This window comes from Sturnira hondurensis, unplaced genomic scaffold (genome assembly GCF_014824575.4).
Source record: "Sturnira hondurensis isolate 20B ecotype Veracruz unplaced genomic scaffold, ASM1482457v3 Scaffold0019428, whole genome shotgun sequence".
Taxonomy (NCBI): domain Eukaryota; kingdom Metazoa; phylum Chordata; class Mammalia; order Chiroptera; family Phyllostomidae; genus Sturnira; species Sturnira hondurensis.
Genome location: NW_028092059.1, coordinates 6,087,236 through 6,093,235, shown reverse-complemented (window position 1 = coordinate 6,093,235; position 6,000 = coordinate 6,087,236).

Sequence of the window (6,000 nt, the reverse complement as noted above, 5' to 3'; positions counted from 1 at the left end):
GGGGGGGGTAAGGTGCTCTCATATGCCCACCCAGATACAAACACCTTCGCCCCAGAGTACCTGGAAGCTCTGTGGAGGAGAGGGATGGGGAATAGAGAGCTTTGTTCTTAGAGGCCCCATAGCTCTGGGATAGGAAGCCCTTCTGAAAGATCTAGTCAGGCAAAGCAGAAAGTACTTCCCCAGTGAATGGCAGGGAACAGAAGCAGGGGTGATTGGCAAGTTAGAGGAAGTTGCAGCCATGTGACCAGGCACCTGTGGGCAGTGTGGAGGTCAATGGTCTCTGCAGCAGGTGGGGCACCATCAATAGCATCGTCCCAGATCCTGGGGGTGGTGTAGATACAGTCAGTCGGAGAAGAACTGACAGAATATGGGCAGCAGCTGGGGCAATGCCCAAGGGGTGACCAGGTGACGGCAGGAAAATGAAAGTGGTCAAAGCAGCAGTAGCGGGACTGCAAAGCAGCAAGCAGTGACCCTGGTCATCTGTGAAACAAATCCCAACCTGGAACTTCTGGAGGAGTGATTCCATTTTGGATCCCTAAGTCCCAAAGAAGGAGTAAGGAGAGAACTAGGGACATTCACATGGCACCTGTGAGCACACTTGGAGATTCTTTACTACTAAAGGAGAAAGGGTCATTGGAGGGAATCACATTTTTAATCAGGCAGGCGGGATTACTACAAATGTGGCGCATACAGTCATCACTGTTTGATGCTTGGGACTCACAGTTACATGTGTAACATGTGAATCTTATTCAAATGAATGTGCCATCTCCATTATTTGGAAGGGACAGAGTTATGTTTCAGTAGACAGACCTTTGGGGGATCACTTTAATTCATATTCTTCAATCTTTCTAAATTTATGAAACATTTTTTGACCGTCAGTTGTGTGAAAGACAAGACAGTAGGACAGGGGTTGAGAAAACAAAAAACTATACACAAATATATATATATGGCATAGTCTCTGACCTCAATAATCTCACAGATCAGTGGGGAGATGACCTAGTCTAAGTAATGAACGTGATGATCAGCGATGTCTCAGGGGCCATGTGTAGGTAGATGCAAAGGAAGGGCCTGGGGGGAGTTAAAGAAGGCAGCACAGTGGACATGCCACACAGGCCTAAATAGGGGACAATGAGTTTGTTCAAAGAATGAATGAGAGGAAGGCCATTGGATCTGCAGGGGCAAGTGGAAAACACCCAGCATGGTCTTTAAGGTCTTTCTGTCTGCTTTGTAGCCTGGAAATTTGACTTCTGTGAACTATATCCCACCCTGTTCTCTATCGTTCAGTTTTAAGGTACTAGGAAGAGGTGCCCACAGGACAGGAGGAGAGAGAAGCATTTGTTTCTCCAGCTCCCTGTCTCTGCCAAGGTAGGGTTCAGCAGCAGCTGTGTTCCTCCATCCAAGTCTACAAAGCCCCCTTGAATTCCAGTGAGAAGAGGGAACAGTTATCAGAAGAGGCAAGTTTCTCAGCTTCCTGCTGATTCTGGCACCAGGGTAGTCACCTTCCTTTACTGCCCATGCCTCTATAACAGAGCCCCTGAACTGCCTTTTATCATCTTTTCAAGTATACCATCTCTTTCCCACTGGGACACTACATGGTGTATTCTAGGCACAGGGGATAGTGCATGCAACGGAGAAATAACATGGCAGCTCACATCAGGGAAGGCCACTAGTTCAAGTGGCTGGAGGAGGAGCCCAGGAGGCGGAGCCAGGAGCAGCAGCTGGAAGGCTGTTGGAGGAGCCTTGCATCCTGGGCGTCAGAGACCTATCCCAAAGACTCTGGTGACTCCATGGGCTTCACGCATGTGGCTTTCTTGCTGATTTCCTCAGAATTCCTGAGGATCTCATATTGTTATGGCCTTAGATTAACGGCATTGCCTTCTCACTGGATTACAACATAGAGCTTTCAAATAACCTGGTTAAGAGGTAGCAAAGCTCCCTCTATGCTCTGCAGAAAAGCCTCATGAACTACTCTTTGGATTGGAAACACAGGACTTGGTTGAAGGACATAATTTTTCCCTCTCAATGTGGAAAAATCCTTAAATAAATCATCTGCTGTCAGATGATTCCTAGAATTAAATACAGTTGATATTCTTCACTTTATCTTTTCTTTAAACCACCACTGAGCTAGCTGGGGAACACAAGCCAGGTAAGAGTGGATGCAAGCCCAGAGAGTCACAGGTTTCCATGTGTTCCATATTCCTTCTCAGTCTGAAGCCTGTGTGCTAGCTGTGACTAGAGGAGAGAACCAAATGAAAGAGAAGACAGTTGTTCTTGAACACAATGCATTTGACACAATAGGATATTGTTGATGGACTGATTACTCCAAAACAGAGGTACTTAAACTCTACCTACAGATAGCCCTAAATGAGATGGATATTGTAAATTCACCAAGCCAACACTCATTCCCAACCCTTGTATCCCTTCCCAAACTCTGTCACGGAGAGTAAGAAAGTTAAATTCACTTTACTCACTTCCCTTGCCAAATGGGTATGTGATGAGATTCTGGCCAACACAATGTACATGGAAGTCTGCTAAGGGGATTCTGAGAAAGCTTTTGCATTTCTGATTTTAAAAAGACAACTGCAGTGAGCATCATCCCATATGTCTTTCTACTTGACTGGAACATAGAAGGGCTTTCTGGAGCAGCAGCAGCCATCTTCTAAGCAGGAGGCAATAATTTTGAGGACAAAAAGAAGACAGAGTTTGGGTCCCAGTGGCATTGTTGAGCAATTAAAAGAACACCTCTGAATTTCTTGTTACGTTAAATGCCATTTAGGCTACTAGTAATAGAGTGATCTGTTCCTACAGCTAAATGCATTCTTAAATAGTACACAGGAATCACAGAAAACCCATACCTATTCCATATCTCTCATTTCTCTATTATAATCACGCTTTTTAAAGATAACAGTACGTGCTCAAATAACGAGCTAATATTTTTCCCGGAATGACCTTGATACACCTCTTTACAGAAATGAATGTTGCTTTCTCGACTGACACACACTTGGCAGGAACAGTAAGGCCACTATTCTTGCCCTGCTTAGACTTCATGGTCATCACTGCAATCAGTTTTGAAAAGACCTTCCCTTCTCTAACCCCGAGTCCCTCTGTCATATTCAATTAGTCTTAGGATTGAAAACACAGGACTCAATTGAAAGAAATAATGTTCCCTCTCAATGTGGAAAACTCTAAAACAAATCATCTACTGCTAGATGACAGAGAAATCCAAACATCTCTTCTCCGTGTGGGCACCGTAGCTGCTAAATATTGTAGACTAGTCTCACATTAAGTTTAAACTTGCAAATCTCAGATACGCCCTCAATCCTGCCCTCCAAAATCTAACCACATCTCTTTAGGGCTTACTTTTCCACTCTCGGGGATGACTTTTCTGCTCTATTTTCTCTTCTGAAATTTCCCATTCAAGCTTCTCCTACATACTTATAATTTACTAAGAAACTAGAAATCATCAGAGAGTAATACCTTCCTGTCCTTGTAACTGCCCATCTTTCTGGGTTTAAATTGAGGGAAAAAGTTATTTCTGAAAAAAAGTTTTTGCTTTAATTAAAAGCACAGCCCTTTTCGCTCTGCCTTTGCTGTCAAAGTTGTCTGTGGATCTGCAGCCCCAACATCCCCTGGGCAATGGTCAGAAATGCAGACTCTCAAGCCCCACCCCCCACGTGCTGACTCAGATCTGCCATTTAACAAGCTGCCCAGGTTTTTGCATGCACTTGTACACTAATGTTTGAAAAGCATTCCTCTTTATCCCTTCCTGGGAACTCTGTTCCCTTTGTCATTCCTATTCTCCTGAGTCATCACTTGCTTTTTCCCTACTGATTCAACAGGGAAGAGAGGGTGCCTTCTTTATTCCTGGGCATAAATACGGCACCTCACTCGGTGCCGGGCAGAGCAGATGCATAATAAACAAGTTCACCCATCAAACTATCTCCATTCTCCCAATAAAAAAAAGAACTGTTTATCACTGTGTTTCTCAACAATAACAACACTAGAAAAGGCTTTTAAAACTGGAACAAGAAGTTGGAGAAAATGTCTTAAAAGTTGCAGAACATTTTGTTTCTCAAGAAGTAGAAGAGTTCTTTTAATTTCTGGGGGAGATGGTGTCTCTGGTTTGGAAGAACAATCAGAAGGGGCCTTTTACTTTGACATCTCACAAAGCAATTTCTATCCAAGGTTTCCTTGGGTGAACTCTGAAGTCATCACTGACCAAAAGGCAGATGTTTTAGTCTGGATACTAAGTGCTCCTTGGGCTCTAAACCTCTGGATATAATCACAGCACAATGATGTCTTTGCCAACATTACTGCTCTCCCTTTTTGTGGGTTACAAAGCACTGTTTCATCCTGCAGACTCCATATTCCACTTAGCCTGCCATTGCTTCATTGTTTCAAAGGTGTGGTACATTCTTTTGCATGTAAAAGCTAACCGAAGGAAGGAAAGCAGAGGCTGCCACTACCAAGAACTTACTACTAGTCAGGCACTTGCCTAAGAACTAATCTCAATATGTATCAGTTAACTTTTCCACCTGTACGGTACATACTTCTATCTTTGTTTCCATTGTACACTTGAAGAAAATGGAGGCTTATTGCAATACAACTACTTAGCAGCAGAATCAGAATTCAAACTTAATTCTGGGCAGTGTCAAGGGCTGTGTCTGAACTAGGCAGCATTAAACAGAGTGGCATGCTTTAAGGAGGTCCCTTCACCTCTTGCTGGGAGAAAGGCACTAGAGGAAGCCATTCAACAGGACTGTCCTGGATAGGCGCTCGCCCATGCAAGGTGTCACCGAAGGCTGCAAGAGCTGATGTTGAGCAATATGTGCGACTCATTGTGCCCCTGGGACCAGTGAGTGAGACCATATTCTTGTGGGCGGGGCAGGCTTTTCCTATATGGAGAAGGCATTTCCCTTGTCAAGTGTCTGAGAAATGAGTTGCTTTTGGAATAGGAACTAAGGTTTGGAGAGAATGGTCCGAGGCTGGACGAACTAAAAATGTCATTCCTCCCCGGGGCTTTGGCTCTGAAGGCTGGACACACCTGGAGAACTTGGAGTGGCCTGGCTCCTGCCTCTGTGGTCAGGCTGAGAGCTAAGCAGGGAGCATCTGGGCCTGTGGACTGTGCATACAGCTGGTCCAAACGTGGCTGTTAAGCTGTGCTCTGCTCACAGTGGTGGTGTCCAGGTCAGGAGAAGGCTCTTCTCTCAGGTTTGAGGAAGAATGATAAAGGAAGGAGCAGCCCCAGCCCTCACAAGCCCCAGGTCGGTTTTTGTGCTGGCCTGTGGGAGGCAGGGTCCTGGACTTTAAAGATGAGCCAGAAGCAGTGGTGAAGCAGCATGACAGGGAACAAAGACTGCTGGGACCTTTCCGAGGGACCCATTTCTGAGCACTGGTCGGGCAGCAGGCTGAAGGGTCCGATATAACCGGGGACACTTTAGATTCTTGTCCCCACCTTCTGTATGACAGGAATGTAGTCTCTCGTTCGTAATACATTGCTTAATACATGTGAAATTATACTTATTGTTATAGGCTAGTGAGATCTTTTCTTGTTTAAGGTGATATTTCTTGACTTATAACTGGCATTTTGTACATGTATTTTAGTCAGAAATCTTTCAGATGCTGTGACAGAAATCCAACTCAAATTAGCTTATGCAGAAAAAGGAACTTACTGGCCTGCATACTGAAAAGTCCTGGCTAGAAGCCTGGGGTTCAGCCATATTTTGAGGACTCAGTGCAGCCTCCTCTATCTCCTGGCTTTGCATTTCTCTGTCCTGACTTCATTCTTCGATAAACTGTGCCATGTTGCAGCAAAGATAGTCCCTATCAGTCCTAAGTTGTACTCTCCTTATAGCTAGTAATCACAAAGAAAATATAAGAAAGGGTCACTATCCTGAAAGCTGTCACAAAAATTAGCTAGAGAGGACTATGATTGTCTTGTTGTAGGTCACATGGCCATATGTGAACCAATCAGGGTTCAGACTAAAGGGATGGGGTATT